Source organism: Rhinatrema bivittatum, chromosome 2 (assembly GCF_901001135.1).
Source record: "Rhinatrema bivittatum chromosome 2, aRhiBiv1.1, whole genome shotgun sequence".
Taxonomy (NCBI): Eukaryota; Metazoa; Chordata; class Amphibia; order Gymnophiona; family Rhinatrematidae; genus Rhinatrema; species Rhinatrema bivittatum.
The window spans coordinates 562,487,824-562,510,236 of NC_042616.1; the positions used below are offsets into that span (position 1 = coordinate 562,487,824).

Consider the following 22,413-nt stretch of genomic DNA (forward strand, 5'->3'; position numbering starts at 1 on the left):
TTTTAAAAGCCCAGCATGTGCAAAAGCCAGGGGATACATGATCAAGTTGAGCCTGTATGCGTCGAGTGGATTTTAAAAGCTGTCCCATGTTTGTACATACTTGCCATTACTTGCACAAATGATAAGTTCCAAGAAAGGAGCGGGCTGTGGGTGTGATTTGGGTGAAGATTTGGCATTCCTGGATTTTACGTTGAAATTTGCTCTGAAATACTTATGTGCACAGGTGTGTGCTGGGGTCCCCTGCAGTGTAACTTTACTTCTGCTATGGATGATGAGCAAGTAATAAAATAAAGACAAATAAACAGATCGGCAGGTTTTAAGAGTCGGAGCTAACAGGGAGAAGGGAACCTATTAAACTAGGAGGGTTTGGAAGGCCTATTCCTTACCTGGATGAACTGGGATTGAACTGGTAAAACTGGTTATGGAATGAGTGAGTGTGTCTTTTAAAATCCTCCCACCTGTGTGGTAGAGGCGGCATTTGCATGCATAGGCACGCATCCACTTAAAATTGTGCGAACATGTGAATGTGGTCAGACTATTTTATAACATGTGCACATATATGAGCGCATGTTGTAAAATTGCCATGTCCCTAGATGTGGGCCAACGAATGTGCTGCACAGTGTGCCTATTTAAAAGTTACTGTTATATTGCAGGTGCCATGAAGCATTATATTTATCCATTCGCAGATGGGTTAGATTATCTCTGCAACAATATGCAGTATGTTTACAGAAATATCTTAGCTCTACTAAGTTTGAACATGGGGCCATGAAGGTCCTTATACCATAGGCAGCATTGATGCTTTTGAGATATGGCCACAGCTAGGGGGTGGGGAGCACATGGCAAGCAAAGTGTAGCTACCATGGGCTGTTGACAGGGTTGACAATGCCCAGGAGTGGACAGCAAGTTTTATTTTGAAAAGCTGGTCAGGCAGAAAATGCTAGGCTGGGAAACAGTGGAGATGAGTTGACTCAAGTTTTTGGCTTGATGACCAGAATTGGTCTGCTCCCCATGCCAAATTGTTAATAAATGAGTCTGGTTTTTTATGGACCAGAATGTCATTACACCACAGAAATCTTCAATCCGGTAAGCAAGGAGCAAATTGTAGGATCATCAGAGGGGTGAGGCTTCAATGGGTTTGCGTCACCAATGGCAGAATGTTGCAATGGCATGAAATTTATTGAACCCTCATGAAATGCAGCTCAGCAGACAAGGACATGGTCACCCTATGGGGAATTGAGAATATATTTAATGGTTGAACTGTTTATTTAATTAACCTTGGCTGCAGCCATATCCATCCATTAAAGATTTTTGCCTTAAATAATGGTCTGACATAGAGCTTCTTTCACAGCTCTGGCTAAAGAGATTGGGGAAAAGAGATTGGGGGGAGGTGGGGTGGAGCAGGCAATCATATATGCTAAAGCAAGGGTGCTCAAACTGATCCTATGGGCCTCCCCACCCAGTTGGGTTTTCAGGATATCCCAAATGAATGTGTATGACAAATATTTGCATATACAGGAGCTGGTGCATGCAAATACATCTCATACACATTCATTAGGGATATCCTGAAAACTCAACTGGCTGGTAGGACTAGTTTGAGCACTCCTGGGCTAGAGAGAGGAGGCAAGTAAGCATCTGAGTTGAGGGCACTATGCTTTATTTTGTCTTATGTGACCAATAAAAAAAATGCCTCGGGATTCCAAGCCACAAGCAAATCCCTTATTGCTTTCAATAGCTTCAGAGGTGCCTCTGAATCCTAATGTCATTACACATCTGGAAATGAAAGTAGACTCAGGAGTAATCTTAGGAAATATTTCTTTACAGAGAGGATGGTAGATGCATGGAATAGCCTCCCAGTGGAGGTGGTGAAGACATAAATATCTGAATTCAATAAAGTATGAGTTAAATACAAGGGATCTCTAAGGAATTTATGGGAATAATAATGCCAAATTAGTTGGATGGATGGGCAAACTAGATGGGCCATACAGTCTTTTTCTGCTATCATATTTCTATGTTTCTATGTTGAATCTTCCCACTACTCTTTAATTATGCTTGACACAATATGTCATGGTTGACTTGGGTGTGAGCATCAATTTTATAGATATTGCTATGGCAGATACCCTTCATCTCCCCCACCAGATCAAGTCAGCCCTGGATCTAGTGGAAAAAAAAATAAATTGAACTTTTCTCAAATCTGGGCCAATGACCAAAAAGACTGTACGCTTAGGGCCGGATTTTAAAAGGGTTACGCACATAAGGTACGCGTAACCCTTTTAAAAGGCCCCTGCATGCGCCGAGCCTATATTGCATAGGCTTCCGGCACACGCAAAGCCCCGGGACGCACGTAAGTCCTCGAGCATGTAAGTCCTCGAGCAGGCGTAACTTGTGCGACAGAGGTGGGGGGGGTTAGGTAGGGCCGGGGGGGGGGGGGGGGGGGTTAGGTAGGGGAAGTGAGGGGAAGGTGGAGGGGAAGGTGGAGGGAGGCAGAAGGAAAGTTCCGATTTCGGAGCGGCCTTGGAGGGAACTCCGATTTCGGAGCGGCCTCAGAGGGAACGGGCAGCGCGCGCAGGGCTCGGCGTGCGCAAGTTGCACAAATGTGCACCCCCTTACACGCGCCGACCCCAGATTTTATAAGATATGCGCAGCTACGCACATATCTTATAAAATCCAGCATACTTTTGTTTGCGCCTGGTGCGCAAACAAAAGTACGCGCGCGCGCTGTGTTTTAAAATGTACCCCTTAGAGTTGTACATTAGGACTTATTCAGAACCCCAAATCACCAATCATTTTCGGAATCTCCTGGATGAAAAAGCACAAGACTAAAATTGATTGACCTAGTGAAAAGGAGACTTCCTCTCAGAATTCTATATGTCACAGTGTTTCTTGAACCCTAAAGTTGAACAGAGAGCGGGTACAGATATCTCAGAAAAAAATTCTCAGATAATCATGTTCTAAGCAAGACTCAGGTGCTTTTTTCTCTAATTCAGAAAAAGTGGCACAAAGAATATACTCTGAAACTGACTCTTCGCTCCAGAGAATCCAGAACAGGTTAAGGTACTCACTGAGGTGACTATAGCTCTAAAAATGTTCCTGAAAATGGGGCAAAGGCACATGGGTTCCATCTGAAATTCATCCACAAATCAGGATTTAGGCACCCAGAGGAGGCAGATAATGACCTGGTGAAATCCAGAGTGGGACTTGAACCAGGATCAGTACCAGGGTTTTGAACAAGAATCTTAACCCTCAGAGCAGCTGGGGACCTTAAGTAAGAGAAAGCAGCATAGAAGAGGACTGCTTCAGGTAACTCCAAGGCTATAACTCCAGGTATCAGAGCATTGCAGGGGAACAGGAAGTTGTTCATAGCAATTCAAAGGCTGACTTGTCCTCTTGAATTGCTATCAGATTTGCTACAGGCTGAATCTTGCTTCTCCAGACTCTATGGGCCTGATTTTAAAATGCATTTGTACACTTAAAATTGGGTTTTTTCACACGCACATACACTTTACTCGAGTAAGTGGACATTAGAAAATTGCTACAATTTATGCCATTGACTTGTCCACAGGATTTACTTGCGTAAGTGCACTTTATGTGAGTAAATGGCTTTTGAAAATTGCTACGATATTATGTTACATTTACATTTATTTATTTATTTATTTATGTATTATTTTTATATACCGATGTTCCTGTATAATATACATATCACACCGGTTTACAAGGAAATAAAACTGTCGCCTCGTGGGCGGCTTACATTAAAACAAATAAGAGCTTAGGGGGAACTTACAAAGAACAATCATTTCTAATTAAGTAACAAACAGAGAACTAATCTGAAAACCTATGTACAGAGGAGATCTATGTTCTTCTGGCCCTTAGCTCTCCTGGAATGCTTGGGCGAAAAGCCAAGTCTTTAGCTTCTTTTTGAATTCCATATGGCACGATTCAAGGCGAAAGGTCTGGAGGGAGCGAATTCCAGAGTGTGGGGCCCGCTGTGGAAAGTGCACGTTTCCTCAGGGAGGTTTTTGCCGGCTGGGTGCGTAGAATGTTCTTCTAGGCGCTTCTAGTCGGTCTTTTGGAGGAGTGCAGCTGGAGTTGAAAGGTTAGGTTGAGAGGTGTGATGTTGTGTAGGGCCTTGTGTGTCATCATAAGGGTTTTAAAGTCAATCCTGTGTTTGATCGGTAGCCAATGAAGATGCTGGAGGATGGGGGTGATATGATCCCTTTTTTTGGTGTTTGTGAGAATTCGGGCCGTGGCGTTCATGACCATCTGAAGTGGTTTGGTGGTGCATAACTCCTTTGAAAATTACCTCCAATGTGTCAAAACCTTTGTTCCAGTTATGGCAGTCTTGTAGATCTTCTATCAGTTCCAGTGTTTATTAGTTCTACTACTGCTTGTGACCTATTTCCTGACCCCGTTACCTGACCTCTAATTCCAGCCTGGTAGGCTGTTCCAGCCTTTGTAACCTGCCTGCTTTTTCTAGTTCCTGGCCTGCAGCTAAGCTCTACATCCAGTTCTGCTTCAGGTCTTGTTGCCTGCCAATTCCAAGATCCAGGCCTCCATCTAATTGAGATTAAAATATTGATTCTTGGGTGTTCTCCAGTTATGCCTGCCTCAGCCTGTGCATCAATACCTGGGGCTTGACTCTGCCTGAGCCCTGTAAGTAGCTAAAGGGATGGGGGGGACGGGACCCTGACACTAAAATATGAAGTAACTTTTCTTGCATTGCATTTTAATAAAGAGTTTGCTAAATAAGAATATTTGACACCGCCCAATTCATAAATCACCCCCTAAATGATTCAGTGACCTATGATTAAGTATGCTCTACGACTAAGGAATGCCTTATGACCAACGATTTATGCCTTTTGCTTTTATGACTACTGATGCTTTGTATATAGTTGTTATTGTACGTTATATTTATAGTTCTCTCTATTTATTGATCGATTAATTTGCATTGCCTACTCCCCCGGTTATTTGTATAGTTATCGGTTATATGTAAGGGCGCTGCCCAAAAGTTTTTTGTTCTTTGTGAACCGATGTGATGTGCAAACGGCTATCGGTATGTAAGAGACTTTAAATAAATAAATAAATAAATTATTGCAGTAGATCCAGAAAGTCCTTTAGCTGGTACCACTCTTAGGGGGTCATTTATCAAAATGTGGTAAGGTGTTTTTGCATGTGATAGGCCTTTTAGACATGTGAAAATGTGTTAGGCTGGGTTAGCCTGCCTGTGAAGTGGTATCGCACAGCCATAATGCCAATTTTAACAACACCTCTTAGATGGGAGAGAGAGAGAGAGAGAGAGAGAGAGAGAGAGAGAGAGAGAGAGAGAGAGAGAGAGAGAGAGAGAGAGAGAGCACACCTGGCCATGATAGCATGTCCCATGCATATGTATTTATATCCCTAGGATAGGCCCACCTAGTAACTCGAGGTGGGGATTAGATAAGGGTGTAGGGGGTTAGGGGCCACTGTCACATTCTACATGAGACGTACGAACAGAACAGTGGTCTCTTGTGAAGATTAGCTGGCCTTCGGAGTGAGGAAACTCCCTCCAAGATGGGATTTGGGCAAGGGTCTCTCAACCTACCTTGATGGACTCTCTACCTGGGTAACATCAAGCTAGGCTGAGAGACCCTTGGCCAAATCTCATCTTGGAGGGAGTTTCCTCACTCCGAAGGCCAGCTAATCATCACAAGAGACCACTGTTCTGTTCGTACGTCTCATGTAGAATGTGACAGTGGCCCCTAACCCCCTACACCCTTATCTAATCCCCACCTCGAGTTACTAGGTGGGCCTATCCTAGGGATATAAATACGTATGCATGGGACATGCTATCATGGCCAGGTGCTCTCTCTCTCTCTCTCTCTCTCTCTCTCACTCTCTCTCTCTCACTCTCTCTCTCACTCTCTCACACCTGGTTCCCCCAGTGGTTGAATGCAGGCAGTACATCAGGTTTGGCACTTATCACAGAATATGAAGTGGTATCACAATGTGCACTAACTTAGCTCTTCACACAGGTAACTAGTATAGAACACACCCCTTTTGGTAACACATGCAGTACTTACCGCATTTTGATAAATGAACCCCTTAATTTGTAGGTGCATGACTAATCTCACTCTTGAATTCTATAATTTACTTCAATACTCAAGTAACTTACTTTGTGGCTTTCTTTTATAAAAAAACACGTGAATTTTCCATTAGTGGTCAGAATGTTCCTTTTGCAGCTCATGGGTACATAACAAAAAAGTTAAAATGATAAATTGTCTTGCAGAAAATATAAGCTCCTGAGATCACAGGGGTATATCTATTTTGTAGGTAGGACTTGCAACCTCTTGTTACATAACTATTTCTGACAAAAGAACTTTAAGAAAGTTATATATTTTCATTTATAAAAAAAATTGTTTTAAAATTATCAAAATAAAAAAACAAATATTAATTTTTCTTTTTATTCTTATATGTTTAATTATTGTGACTTTATTCTTGCAGGTAACAGCATATAAAACTGTGAACTTCAGACATTTTATGCTAGCAAAGCAACAGCTGAGCATATTAATTATTGCTAACTTTCCTTGGTTACTTTCTCCTTTTCTTTCCATCCAGCCAACTTTCTCCTCTCTCTCCAGCTCTGCTCTCAACACTCACAGCTATTAACGTTTTACTTTAGTCTGTAGAATACCTAAACATTAGCTTTCATGGCAAAACCGGAACAGTTGCAAGGATGACCTTCAACAAATGTTCTGCTTTAACACAGAGAAAGCCTGCTGAAATTCACAAGTTGACAGAGTTTACCTCTTCAAAAAAAAAAGATTTATAGGACTTTTATCTGGGTGAAAAATAAGGCACTAAAATGAATATGCTATTGCCATGAGTACAGTAAGAATCCTAAATCTTATAAACATAATATAATTAGAAGGTTTCACCATTAATAAGACAGACATAATACACCAGTGAATGAGCATGATACATTCTACATATTATGTAAATATCTGAGAGATACTGAATTATCCTTTCAAGGACAAAATGTTCATAATTAAAGTCATGGAAGGGATTGATTGGTGGTTAACATGATTTGTGAAAAACACCTTTTAATAGTTTTCTGGATTGCTTACTGATATTTCAAAGAAGAAACATTGCTAATTAAATCAAATGACACGTGTTCATGAGCATGCAAACATTATTTATTAACATGTTAACTATAATTGCGCAATTATGTGAGGATTTTAGTCTGTAAAGCTTAGTGGTGTGAAAAAAATGTTATCTATATGAGTGAAAATATCTATGAAACAGAATTTATTGACTACTGATCTATACAAATATCTGGGGGATTTTTACAGTTCAGAAATTTTTCAGAATTTAGGTCTGAATGAGCTTTTGTTTTTAGTTAGGGATATCATATAAAGGAACACAATTAAAACTTTCATAAACATAGTGGGGTAGATTTTATAAATGTGCGCACACGCGTACTTTTGTTCGCGCACCAGGCGTGAACAAGAGTATGCGGGATTTCAATAGATACGCGTGTAGCCGCACATATCCATTAAAATCCGGGGTCGGCGCACGCAGCCTGCCTCCGTTCCCTCCGAGGCCGCTCCGAAATCAGAGCGGCCTCTGAGGGAACTTTCCTTTGACCTCCCCCCACCTTCCCCTCCCCTCCCTTCCCCTACCTAACCCCCCCCCCCCAGCCCTATCTATCTAACCCCCTCCCCTACCTTTATTCACCAAGTTATGCCTGCTCCAGGCAGGCGTAACTTTGTGTGCACCGGGCCGGCTGCTGCGCACCATGTTCTGGTCTGGAGGTCGTGGCCACGCCCCTGGAACACCCCCAGGCCGGAACGATGCCCACGGCCCCGCCCCAGATGATGCACCAGCCGCACCACGCCCCCGACACGCCCCCCGATGATGCGCGGATCACGACCCCCCCCCCTCCCAGGAAAGCCCCGGGACTTACTCACATCCTGGGGCTTTGCGCGCGCCGGACACATATGCAGCATAGGCTCGGCACCCGCAGGGGGTGTTTGGGCCAAGTTTTCGGGGGGTACGCGCGTATCTTACGCGTGTACCCCTTTGAAAATCTGGCCCATAGAGCTCTTATAGAGTGGGATATTTAGATTTGGATCTATATTAAGGCTTCTGTGGAATATTAACTACAAAAGGATTTAGTCTTCCAATTTCCCTTATCACATCTAAGAACAGAAGATAGGCAGTGCTGGATCAGACCATCTTTTCTCTGATGATGGCCATGCCAGTCATTATGGCAGATCCCAAACTGTCGATCCAATTCCTTTTTCTTTACTACCAGAGATATGCTATAGCTTTCCCCAAGTCTACCTGGCTAATAATTATTTACTGACTTTTCCTCCAGGAACTTGTCTGCAACATGTTTAAGCCCAGCTATGCCTTCACAACATCCTCTGGCAATACATTCCACAGCTTGTTTGTTGCATGAAAAAATAGGGCCACATTTTAAAAGGTATGCGTGGACATAGATTTGTTCGCGCAACCCGGCATGAACAAATCTACGTCCAATTTTATAACTTGTGTGTGCTGTCGCGCGCATATTATAAAATTCAGGGTTGGTGCGCGCTAGGGGGTGCACAATTGTGCAACTTGCGCGCACCGAGCCGTGCAGCCTTCCTCCGTTCCCTCCAAGGCCGCTCTGAAATCAGAGCGGCCTTGGAGGAAACTTTCCTTCTGCCTTCCCCCACCTTCCCCTCCCTTCCCCTACCTAACCCACCCCTTAGCCCTACCTAGAACCCCCCTTACCTTTGTCGGGTAAGTTGCGCCTGTCTCCCAGCAGGCGTAGCTTATGTGCACCGGCCGACGGCCGGCCTGCGATCCCTGACACAGTGGCAAATGGCCGCTGTGCCTGGAGGCTATGGTCACGCCCCCGCCCCTGGACCGCTCTGAACTGCCCACGCCCCACCCCTTTTTGCAAGCCCCGGGACATACGTGCATCCCGGGGCTTGTGCCCGCTGCCGAGCCTATCGGCGCGCGCAGGGGTAGCTTGGGGCAGCTTTTCGGGGGTTACGTGCATAACCCTTTGAAAATCTGCCCCGTACTTTCTCCAATTTATTTTATTTCTGCTGCCTGCTAGTTTCATGAAGTGTCTCCTAGGCCCAGTGCTGTTTCAAAGGGTAAATAATTGTTCCCTATTCACCTGTTCCACTACTTTCCTGATTTTATAAACCTCTATCATATCCATCTTCAAACATCTCTTCTCTACAACTGAGAAGCCCTAACTTGTTTAGCCTTTCTTCATAACAGAACTGTTCCATCCTCTTTATCATTTTGTTGCCTTTCATACTGAATTACACCTGCTAATTTGTGGGCAGATAATTTACATGTATTCATTTGAAAATTTCAAAGTATGCTTGGAAGTGCAAAAGCATCACTAACTTTGTCCCGGGAAACACCTCTACTCATTCCAGGTAAACTTATATACATACAAAACATATGTACCTGAGTTTACCCCATACTGAAAGAACAGTTTTTTAACAACCCATTTCTGCTGGTAAAGCATCATTTTGTACATGGAAATGCCTTTCCAAATTAACCTCTAAAACATCAAATATCATGAGATACTGACCATTTAGAATTTTTACTCTTTCTGTCAAAAATGTAGAGGCCAATATTCAAAGGCATTCCCAAGTTATCTTGCTAAATGCCAACTCTTTGAATATTGGGGACTAATCTGGCTAGATTTTAGCTGGATATGTCATTACCTAGCTAAAATTTAGCTGGATAAAAAAGAGACATTCCAAGGTGGACCTAAGTTATGTGTTTAACTTAATTACATTTCAGTTACTTCCAGCCAAGGGGGTCATTTTCTAAAGCTAGCACATGTGAAAAGGGACGTTTCGCATGCAAAAATTCCCTTTTCGCATGCGATAGCTAAAAAGGGGTGGAGTCTGCCCCGGAAGAGGAGGAGTCGGGGCGGACGCCACGAAGACAGTGTGGACGGTGAAAAGGTAAGGAGCTTTTTTGCTTCCAATTTCGCGCCCAATAGCACCACCTTTTACGATGGCATTATTGGTGCGAAAGCGGCAACAATTGCACCGCAGAGGTGCGATCGCTGCTGGCTATCGCAGGCCCTCCCCCCACTTAGCCCCCCACCCCCCTGTACCACGCGATTCATGATGCCGCGGTATGTTAGAAAATCTAGGCCTAAGTTAGCCAGATAACTTTAGACTTGCTTTAGAGCAGGTCTAAATAACTCTGGCCTTGTGTAACCAGATATTGCTCCATTTATTCAGATATAGTCAAAGATATCCAGTTCAGTGGCACTGTTAAGTTAAAAAAAAAACAAAAAACTGCCTGCCTATAAGAACATAAAAGTGCCATGCTGGATCGGATCAAGGTCTATCAAGCCCAGCATTATATTTCTGACAGTGGCCAGTCCAAGTCACAAATATCTGACAGCTCCCCAAGATTTTTTCTATTTCTTGTATCTCACTCCCAGGTGATAAGCACTGCCATTCCCAAGTCTACCTAGCTAACATCTATTTATGGACTTTTCCTTCAGGAACGTATCCAATCATCATTTGTACCCGACTATGGCCAGGATTCATCATTCTGTGAAGAATGATGAATCCTGCGAAAACAGGAGGTGGACATGCAAAAGCCCGCAGCCTTCACACCACGGCAGTATGATTTCGGGGGGCTGTGGTGTGCCAGCTGCTGGATTTCACACCGAATAGCACCATCGTGAAAGGTGGTTCTATTCGGCGCCAATGATAATGTTCGTAACATTATCGCCGGCAGCAAAGACACCGCCAACTCTGCCCCTCCCTACCCTGACTCCTCCCCTCCCCCTAATTTGCATGATATCGCATGCAAAAAGGCCCTTTTTGCATGCGATAAGTCTTTAGAAAATAATCCCATTTATTAGCTGCTTTGACCACATCTTCCAACAACAAATTCCATAGCTTGATTGTGCGCTGAGTGAAAAAATACTTAAGATTTTTAAATCTATTCGTTGCTATGTACTCATTCCATCCCACTCTTGTTGTTATAAATCTCAGTCATAAGCCCCTCTCAGTCATGTCTTTTTCAAGCTAAAGAGTCATAAAATGTTTTGCCTTTTTCCGTAAGGGAGCATTCCCATCCCTTTTATGATTTTTGTTGCCTTTCTCTGTATCTTTTCTATGTCCACTAAGTTTTTTTTTTTTAGATGGGGCAACAAGGACTACCCACAGTACTCAAGGTGCAATCATAACATGGATCTATAAAAGAGCATTATAATATTCTAATTTGTGTTATTTATTCTTGTTTTTTATTCCTTTTTACATAATTTCTTAAATTCTAGTTTCTTTTTGATTGCTGCCACACAGTGAGTTGAAGATTTCAAAATATTGTCCACAAGGACTTCCAGGTCCTTTTCTTAGGTATTGACTCCTAACACAGAATCCTGCCTCGTGTACCTGTAATTAGGATTATTTTTCCCTATGTGTATTACTTTGCACTTGTCCACATTAAATTGCATCTGCCATTTAAAAACCCAGTCTACTAGATGTGTGCAGTCACTTTTAATGAATTAGAAAACTGCAACAACATTGTCTATTTCATCCTGTTTCAGTAAGGCTGCAAAATGAAAAAAAAATTGGTAAAAATTGTTATTTTATGTTAGTGCACATTAATGGAACTTAATGTGTATACTAACTGGATACTAGTGCATACTGACTATAGTTACTTCAAACTAACTGAAAAAGTGTCAATTGGGACAGCAGTTCATTAGTTAGAAGTATGATTCTGAATCCCCATTGGCTGTTTCCTTAGTTACTTGTTTGTGTTGCCAAGGTTGCAAGGTTATATTTCTGGGGGGATGGCCAGTGACTGGTAGCAAATATAAATAAACAAATGTTATAATAATGTCATCAAGTTCTAGTCAGCAAAATCAAAAGCATGCAATGCAAATTCCACACACATTAGGCTACAGTCTTTCATCAGTTTCCACACCAACCAGACTCTCTCCCCATGCTACCCCATACAGTCACACCAGTCACTCTCCCTTTCATCAATCATCCCCATACACCACCCCAATAACTCTCCTACCTGTCACCCCTTACAGTCACCCCAATCAATCCTCCTCTCACTGTTCACCCCCCCCCCCCCCCCCCATACACATACACTGGGCTGCTTCTCTCTCACCAATTCATTACTTGGCAGCATTCTAACCAGTCTTTCTCCCACCTGTCAAACTAGACAGTCACCTTAGTCACTCACCCTCTCACCAATCACACCCATATCCACCAGGGGAATTAAAAAATATGCATATTCCAAAATGCCAAGGCCCCTTTCCAAAAATACAAAGGGATTTGTGAATTCAAAATATGCATTTGCATGACATACTTTTGTTTTTGCTGACTATAACTTATTGCTATTTGCATTTGCAACTTGTTTGCATTTGTTACCAGGCACTAGCCATCCCCCCTCCCCACCACATTGCAACCTTGTCAACACAAACAAGCAACTAAGCAGATAGCCAATAGGAATACAGAAGCATATTTCTAGCTAATGAACTGCTCCCCCAATTGACGCTTTTTAACATATTGGTAACATTAGTGTGCACTAACTATAATTAGTATGTACTAACATCCAGTTTGTCCTGTTAGTGCACACTAACACAAAAATTAGGGAAACCGAAAATAAACACCCCCTGAAACATTTTAAAAATGAAATTAAACAGATAATGACACAAAATGAAAGCAACATGAAAAAAAAAGCAATGCCCACCCCTACATTCTCCTAGTCTCACAAGATCATTCAGCAATTCTTCACAACATGTTGCTGTTTCAATGACTCAAAACAATTTCGGGTCATCTGCAAATTTGGTCCCCTCACTCATTGTACCGTTTTCCAGATCATTTATTAATATGCCAAAAAGCACATTAAAAAAAAAGGGAGGGAACATGGGTGTGGTCAGGACATGGCATGAGCGTTCCTGGATTTCAACTTGAAATTAGTGCATAGGCATGTGCCAGGGTCCCCTGTAATGTAACTTTACTTCTGCTATGGATGAAATGCAAGTTATAAAATAAAGATAACTATAAATAAACAGATCATCAGGGTTTAATGGTTGGGGCTAACAGAGGAGAATGAGGGATTTAGAATTCATATTCCTTATCTAGGTGAGCGGAGAATGAACTGGTAAAAAAGGTAATGGCATTGGCACACATGTTCATTGAAATCCCCCACTTATGCAGTAGAAGCGGTATTTGCATGCAAAGGTGCATGTCCACTTAACATTGCATGCACAATGCACATATGTTATAAAATGGATGCATCCCTGGGTGCAGGCTGACAAACACACAAACAAGTGCCACCCATGTACCTATTTAAAAGTTACCATCCCTGCGTAGACCACTCCAATATGCAGAGTTATAAAATTACCCTCTTTGAGCCTGTAGTGATTCACAATTTTCATGAATATTCCAAATTTATGATATTCCAAATTTATGATATCAATCACACAACAAAACCCACACACACCAACTGGTGTACTCTAGTACACACCAATGTCAACAACCAAAAAATGAACAGTGTACCAGTTAGAAAATTACTATAACACCCCAAAACGCCAAACAAATTTTGTAAGACCCTCTATTCACGAGTAGACATATCATGTGTACAACTCGTTTCTCATAGGGGTCACTATTGCTTTAATCATTTATATACTCAAACTGAAATGCAGCCTGTTTTGAAGAAATTGACCGGTACGAAGTAAAGACGCCGCAAGAAGAAGTTTTCTACAAGTACCTGAATCGGTTTCCTTCCTTTTCCCCTGAAGCAGGACAGCAGTCCAAAACATGGCCATGTCGGGTTACCTGGGACCTTTTCAGTGCGGATAAGTACCCGTTTTATCTTGATTGGCAAGTGCCAAAAAATTTTTTTTCAAAAAAAGTTTTTGAGAAAAACTTTGAAAAATATAACAAAAATTGAGTATATAAATGATTAAAGCAATAGTGACCCCTATGGGAAACGAGTTGTACACATGATATGTCTACTCGTGAATAGAGGGTCTTACAAAATTTGTTTGGCGTTTTGGGGTGTTATAGTAATTTTCTAACTGGTACACTGTTCATTTTTTGGTTATTCCAAATTTATTCCATATTTTCACCAGTTCCCAAATTAGTGTGTTGTGTACGGTGTTTTAGTGTGCCCATGGGCCTCAGCCCAACCCTGACCTTCGGAACCGGGCCAAGGGTAGACAGTGGCCCCGCATGGCTGACGGTCTACCCTCCGCCAGGCCGGCAAGCTCCCAAGGCTAAACATCCGAGGATGTTGGAAGGTGAATGGTCCTCCGACCATTCTGGGCCCTTTCGGACCTGCTGCGAGCAGCATGGAGCAGCAGGCCTGGCCTGAGGTTGAGGGCAGATGGGCCTTGACATGAAGACATGAAGGTTGATGCAACGGCATCCTTGACAAGACATCCAAGGGAGGCAACATAAGGCATGGACATTGGCACTGTCTCTCAGGGCGCCCTACTCAGGCCACCCGCGGGACTGAGTCACGGACCACCCTGTCTGTTATGCTCCCTACACAGCCCCAAGGCTGGTCACGGCCCACAACGGGAGCGGGACAGCACAGGAAGACACATCCGGGACATGACGGCTCAGGAGCACAGGACAACCGTCCACCGGCAGGCAGTCCACCCATGAATACTGCATCTGAGGGACCCCCGGCCTACCGGTACCAGAAGGCTCGAGAGCGAAGACGAGGCGTGGCATCGGGAAGCACATCCTGGAAGGCAGGAACACCAGGACGTAGAGAACGAAGACACCTGGACATGGACCTCAGGCACGGAGACAAGACATGGCATGGCAAAGCATGACGAGACAAGACGACATCACAGTGAGGAGCTCCACAAGATGAGAAGACCTTACAACGGGCTCTGGCAGGCAGGAGCCTTCAGAGCGAAGACTCGATGATGATGCAAGGCACTGGAACAAAGAACGGAGCAGCCCTTTATAGGGCTGGAGGCAGGAAATAGTCCCAAGTTGGGGCCCAGACACTTCCTGTGTCTGACCCTTTAAATATAAAGAGAAGACACGGCCGCGCGCCTAGTAGAAGCAGGAGCAGGGCTGTGCAGGACCACGGACAGCGACCTGCACCGACATAGTAGCGTAGCAGCGTCAAAGAGGCAGGGCTGAGCCTGAGCGCAGGCTCCAATGACGGCAGCGGCTCCAGCCGCTGCGGTAGGCCCCGGGGGCGGCTCCTGCCGCTAACCCAGCCCGGGTCTGCGGCCTGTGCACCGCGAAGAAGCGGATGATGGAGGGGGCGGTCCCGGGCCCCGAGGGAGATGCAGAAAGTCCGCGGCTCCGGCTGCGGTGAAGAAGATGATGCAGGGCAGCCTCCGGGCCGTGTGGGCAGGCCGACGGCGGCGTCCTGCCACGTCGGTGAAGATCACAGCGTGGGTAAGTGGCCTGCTCGCAGGGGAACCCGCGGGCAGTGCTAGTTCATAACAGTACCCCCTCCTCAAAGCCCCCCTTCCTCAAGCCTCCTGTCAGCAGCTCAAGGATAAGGGTATCAGTCCATACCGGATGGAGGTATTCGAGGGTCCCAAAAAATGGAAGCTGGTAACTCCGGGGACAGCAATAACAAACCAAGGCAAAGCAGCAGAAACATAGAAGACAAACCACAAAAAACCAGACAAGAACAAGACAAAACAGAACACACCACACAGACACAAGAGACACCACGAGAAACCAAGGGCACGAGTCCGAGAGGCAGACGAGACCGAGGGAACACGGGACGAAGTGAACACGGGACCGAGGGAGCAGCGTCCGAGCGAACGGAGACCGCGCGAGCAGCGTCCGAGCGAACGGAGACCGCGCGAGCAGCGACCGAGCAAATGGAGACCGCACGACCAGCGACCGAGCGAACAGTGACAGCGCGACCGACAACACAATACACAAAAGAGGGAGCAAGGGAACGGAGAGCGAGGGAGCGGAGAGCAAGGGAACAGAGAGCAAGGGAGCAGGGAGCAAGGGAACAGAGAGCGAAGGAGCAGTGAGCAAGGGAGCAGAGAGCGAAGGAGCAGAGAGCAAGGGAGCGGAGAGCGAAGGAGCTCAATGAGCGAAAGAGCCAAGAGCGAGAGAGCAGAGAGCGGAAGAGTGAAGGGCGAAAGAGCAGAAGGCAAAAGAGCAAAGAGCGAGGAAGGGAAATGAGGCAACGGGAATGCGGGAACCAGGACGAGGAACACACAAGCAGAACCCAACAAGTAGGAAGGAAAACAAACAAACAAGCAACAAAGAACAAGACACAACAAGCAACAAACAAGACCCAGTCACGAAGCACCAAGAAACACCAAGAAGACCTGGGGGAAGGAACCCAAGTTGGGAAAAAGAAAACCAGTATAACCAGTAGGGATGCAGGAGCCTCCTGCAGGTTGTAAAATCCCACTCTGGCAACATGATGGAAAAAAGTCTGGAGCAGGCGCCTCCTTCAGGTCGTTAAAAAAGAATCCAGACAGCTGGCGCCTCCAGCAGGTCATGACTATGGCAAACTGGCGCCTCCAGTAGGTCGTACACATAGAAATATATCCTGAAAAAAATTTTCCGGTCCATCACAGTCTAGGACATAGAAACAAGACAAGGAACAAGGCGGATCCATCGGTGAAAACCACTGTCAGGCACATGGCCTTGCATTCTGTAGTGTACGGTGTTTTAGTGTGCCTATGGGCCTCAGCCCGATCCCGACCTTCGGAACCGGGCCAAGGGTAGACTGTGGCCCTGCATGGCTGACGGTCTACCCTCCGCCAGGCCAGCACGCTCCCAAGGCTAAACATCCGAGGATGTTGGAAGGTAAATGGTCCTCCGACCATTCCGGGCCCTTTCGGACCTGCTGCGAGCAGCATGGAGCAGCAGGCCTGGCCTGAGGTTGAGGGCAGATGGGCCTTGACATGAAGACATGAAGGTTGATGCAATGGCATCCATGGCATGAAGACTAGAGGTGATGCGATGGCATCCATGGCACAAAGACTAGGGGTGATGCGACGGCATCCATGGCATGAAGACAAGGGTTGATACGACGGCATCCATGGCATGAAGACAAAGGTTGATGTGACGGCATCCATGGCATGAAGACAAATGGCTGATGCAATGGCATCCTTGACAAGACATCCAAGGGAGGCAACACAAGGTATGGACATTGGCACTGTCTCTCAGGGCACCCTACACAGGCCACCCACAGGACTGAGTCGCGGACCACCCTGTCCGTTACGCGCCCTACACAGCCCCAAGACTGGTCACGGACCACGACGGGAGCGGGACAGCACAGGAAGACACATCCAGGACATGACAGCTCAGGAGCACAGGACAACCGTCCACCGGCAGGCAGTCCACCCATGAATACTGCATCTGAGGGACCCCCGGCCTACCGGTACCAGAAGGCTCGAGAGCGAAGATGAGGCGTGGCATCGGGAAGCACATCCTGGAAGGCAGGAACACCAGGACGTAGAGAACGAAGACACCTGGACATGGACCTCAGGCACGGAGATAAGACATGGCATGGCAAAGCATGACGAGACAAGACGACATCACAGTGAGGAGCTCCACAAGATGAGAAGACCTTACAACGGGCTCTGGCAGGCAGGAGCCTCCAGAGCAAAGACTCGACGACGATGCAAGGCACTGGAAAGAAGAACGGAGCAGCCCTTTATAGGGCTGGAGGCAGGAAATAGTCCTAAGGTGGGGCCCAGACACTTCCTGTGTCTGCCCCTTTAAATATAAAGAGAAGACGCGGCCGCGCGCCTAGTAGAAGCAGGAGCATGGCTGTGCATGACGGCGGACAGTGGCTTGCACCGACATAGTAGCGTAGCAGCATCAAAGAGGGAGGGCTGAGCCTGAGCGCAGGCTCCAAAGACGGCAGCAGCTCCAGCCGCTGCGGTAGGCCCCGGAGGGGGCTCCTGCCGCTAACCCAGCCCGGGGCTGCGGCCTGTGCGCCTCGAAGAAGCAGATGACGGCGGGGGCGGTCCCGGGCCCCGAGGGAGACGCAGAAAGTCCGCGGCTCCAGCCGCGGTGAAGAAGATGATGCAGGGCAGCCTCCGGGCCGTGTGGGCAGGCCGATGGCGGCGTCCTGCCGCGTCGGTGAAGATCACAGCGTGGGTAAGTGGCCTGCTCGCGGGGGAACCCACGGGCAGCGCTAGTTCATAATATAGTGTTCTGACTAAAATTGAGGGTATGGGGAATGGTCTTGTGGCATTAGTATAAGGGGAGGGCAGAGTAAAAAGCACACACATCTAGGTAAATGGCAACAGAATAATGTGCGGCAAATAATTATACTGAGCAATAACAGTTATCAAACAAAAAATGTTTATTTTGCTTGTGCACACATCAGTTGTGCACAGTATTAAATACCTCAGTGAATAATTGTGTATAATTGGAAGACCCCAACATGGTCGTGTTTCGCATCAGGCTGCATCAGGGGGACCAGAATTTTCCAAATCTATAATCACAAAAACATAATACAGTTATTGTGCAGTTTGGCGAAAACAAAGGTGCAAATATAAATTTCAACTGAGGGAGGAGGAAAACCAGGACATGGTGACAAATCAAATCCAGATAATCATATGTAAGAAAATCATATATGGGGAGGGGAAAAATGACAAAGCAGGTAGAGGAGGTTAACAAACTGATGATTAAAAAATGAAAAATAATAAATATCAAAATATAAATAAAAAAACATAATAATAATAAAGGAAAAAAGAAACCAAAAGACACCAAATTTAAAAAAAATTTAAAAAGGGGTGAAGAAAAAAACGGGGGGAAGAGAATACAAAACCAAAATATTTGAACAGGGAAAGGTCGTATGAGAAAAAATATGGAAGACTAAAAACGTACTTGTATGTTAAAAGCGCGGACAGTTGTCTGCTGATTGCTGGAAAAGAATAAATACAAGAAAAAGGTAAGCAACAATGAAAATGGTATTGGGCCAGTCAGAGGTCGAACAACCTGAGGAACCGAGTGTACAATACCTTAGTAGTAAATATGCAGCTCAAAGCAGGATGTCAGGAAAACAAGACATAGTTGTGAAGCCGCAGGAGTGACCGTGACACCAAAGCATTGAATAGTCTGAAACAATGTGACAAGACAACGATCTCAGGAATAACTCAAAGAAGAAAGGCTCAAAAATTATAGACCGGAGATTCTGAGGACTTTCACATCTTCAGGTTGTTGTGCAAAACCGGAAGAGTGAGACAGCTGGGACCATCGCTTGGAGAATATACAGTAAGGCAGCCTAGAAAATGAAAATATACAGTGAACACAAAAAATATATGGTAATGGAGACTCAGAAACAACTTAAGAAATGAACAAGCCCAGGGTGCCTGATGCCAGAATTATAAAAAGTAGAAGACAAAAAGTAAAAAAACCCAAGAAACAAAAGTACTAACTTCATTGTAGTTCAAACGGACCGGGAGGTCTCCAAATTTGAAGCTGAAAGATAGCAAGAAACAGTTCTGGTCACTGCATCTCAGGAAGGATGTGGTTGCGATGGAGAGGGTGCAGGGAAGGGCTGCCAGGGTGATGGGGGGAATGGAGCGGCTCCCCTGTGGGGAAAGACTAGAGAGGTTAGGACTTTTCAGCTTGGAGAGGAGACGGCTGAGGGGGGATATGATGGAGGTGTTTGAAATCATGAGAGGTCTAGAATGGGTAGATGTGAATCAGTTATTTACTCTTTCGGATAATAGAAAGACTAGGGGGCACTCCATGAAGTTAGCATGTGGCACATTTAAAACTTTTCAGAGAAAGTTTTTTTTCACTCAATGCACAATTAAACTCTGGAATTCATTGCCAGAGGATGTGGTTAGTGCAGTTAGTGTAGCTGTGTTTAAAAAAGGATTGGATAAGTTCTTGGAGGAGAGGTCCATTACCTGCTATTACTTAAGTTGACTTAGAAAATAGCCACTGCTATTACTAGCAACGGTAACATAGATTAGACTTAGTTTTTGGGTACTTGCCAGGTTCTTATGGCCTGGATTGGCCACTGCTGGAAACAGGATGCTGGGCTTGATGGATCCTTGGTCTGACCCAGTATGGCATGTTCTTATCATGCGAACCAAAACCAATGTGAAACAAGCCCATAGAGAAGGCAGACTTACGAGTGAATATGGCAAAATTTCAGCCACGATGTCCCAGTGCGAATTCCTGGATTACTGGCATTTAAATAGGCGGGCACGGGGTAAAAACGCACGAAAAATTGATCATGTGACCATGATTGACAGGATGTAGATGGGTAATGAATGTGTGGAAGGAAGAGAGATAATACTTGATACTTGGGGCATCTGTAAGTTCAATGCCCAACAACGTGAGTGTCGGTAAAAACGTCAATAATTATAGCAAGGGGAACAAATTAAATATGCTGGAAGGAAACCGTAAAAGGAGGGGAAGGGAAGGAGGAAGGGGAAAGAAGGAGATATAGAGAGGAAAGAGCAATAAGAATGGGAGGAAAGGGGAGGGGGAAAGAGTGGAAGGGGCAGGGGAAAAAGGGAGGAGAAAAAGGGGGATAGAAAATAGTGGGTGGGGGGAGGGGAGGCCCTATAAGGGTGGAGGGGGGAATGAAAATGTTTAGAGGGGCAAATGGAAGCAAGGAAGGAGAGGAGAGAGGTAGAGAGAAGGAGTAACTGGATGAGATGTGGAAATTGCAACTAAATGAGAAGAAAGAATTAGAAAGAATAAAGAAAAAAGCTAGAAAAAAACTAGAAAAAAGCAGACCACTCAATTTCCTGGTTCAAGCCAGATGGAGATAATGGCATTAGTTAGATAATAGTTACACCACAAATAAGAGAACTCAGAAACTTTCTCAAGTTATGTCAATATTCAATTTCCCATATTTATTCACGAAACATACATTTCTTAAAAGATCCTATCTAGACAATAATTCCTCTCTAGCACACTCATCCTTCCATACATCTATCATACACACCCATAAAAACAACATATTATAATGTGAATTCCATCCCCACAAATTTGATTACAATTCAAATAACAATGTAACATAGATTTTACAATATTATATAAATATAATTAATATTATTATATAACAATGCATTGGTTTGAAAATATCTATGTTTTCATTTGCTTATGTCACCACATCTAGGCTTTTCTTTGAATTCTCTCAATCACAGCGACATCGTCCATGGGACCTATCCGACAAGGCCTCCTTGTTTCGCCCACTCATCTGGGCTTCATCAGGGATTCTATCGTCACGAATGCCTCTAATTCATTCTCTGCACAACATGAAATCGTTATTCACCACTTGACAACCATTAATCTCCGAAACTGTGTTCAAGTCTACTTTCATCCATGTGATTTCCAAAACGTAGTTGAGAACAATTTCACATATATAACATCGCTAAATCTGGAAGCGAACCATTTCCTCCGGAACTGATGACATCACGTACAACGGCATGACATCACGTGTTTCTCTTTATTAAACAATTGTACTAAGGTTGGTTTTTCTGATACATAGGCTACAATAATCCCTCAATTGATCAGAAATACCTGGTCAGCCTACATAATTCAGAAGACTAGGCTGGGCTTGTCTGGTTGTCTCTGGAAAGTCTGCAGCAATAATATTTGACTTCTTAAATCTTTTGACTGATACTCCATGCTTATCTGACATAAAATGTAATCCCCTAATTTAAAATTAGGATATTGGATGGTTTTCCTAATTTTCTCCAGAGCTTCTCTTTTCATGACTCCAAGATGGGTATACAGATTGGCAGGTATTTGGTTTACTTTTTGTTCCTCTTTTGTCTGTGAAAAATGGTTTATTATCTCTTTCTTCAATAAGGAATCTTTCTTTAGATTTGTTCCTTGTAACTTTTGATGATGCAGAGGCCAGGCTCTGGCCCTTTATTTCCTTGGTTTATTTATTCTATAATTTTGCTTGCTGGCCCCTTCAGGACCAATTATATTGATAACCTTGTGCTCCTGTTTCAACTTGTGAGTTCGGGAGCTAGTTCCAAATATTCCTGGGTCTGGAAATAGGAACACTATATACTGTCGATGAAGGGCACATCTTAAAAATAGCAAAGGTCATGGTAGAAGGGCGGACAGAGAGAGAAAAGGAATATAGGGAATAAAAGAAGGTATGGTAAGTGAAATACTAAAATAGACTGTCTCCACAGTCAGAAAAGCAGCAACGCCATTAGAAGGAGTACCTGAAAAACTTAATGAAGGACAATTTGAATATGCACCCAAGATGGACATTCCAATGAATTTGCTAGAGGAAGAGGAGGATTGTAGAATAAGAAATATTTGAAAAATGTAGAGTAATAAAGCAACATGTACAATAAAATAACCCATAAAATGAGTGGAATTATGGGGCAGCAGTAAATCTTTTTTGCACAGAAACTTCTTGAAGCTGAAAAGCACAGTGTATTCAAATTTGGATAAGTTACTATAAGTTGGCAAACCAGGGATG

General features: G+C 44.5%; 1 protein-coding gene across 1 annotated transcript in view; it reads left to right on the forward strand.

The window, feature by feature from the left end:
- Positions 1 to 22,413, forward strand: part of CDH19 (cadherin 19) — a 427,290-nt gene that overhangs the window by 385,779 nt on the left and 19,098 nt on the right. The window lies entirely within an intron of this gene.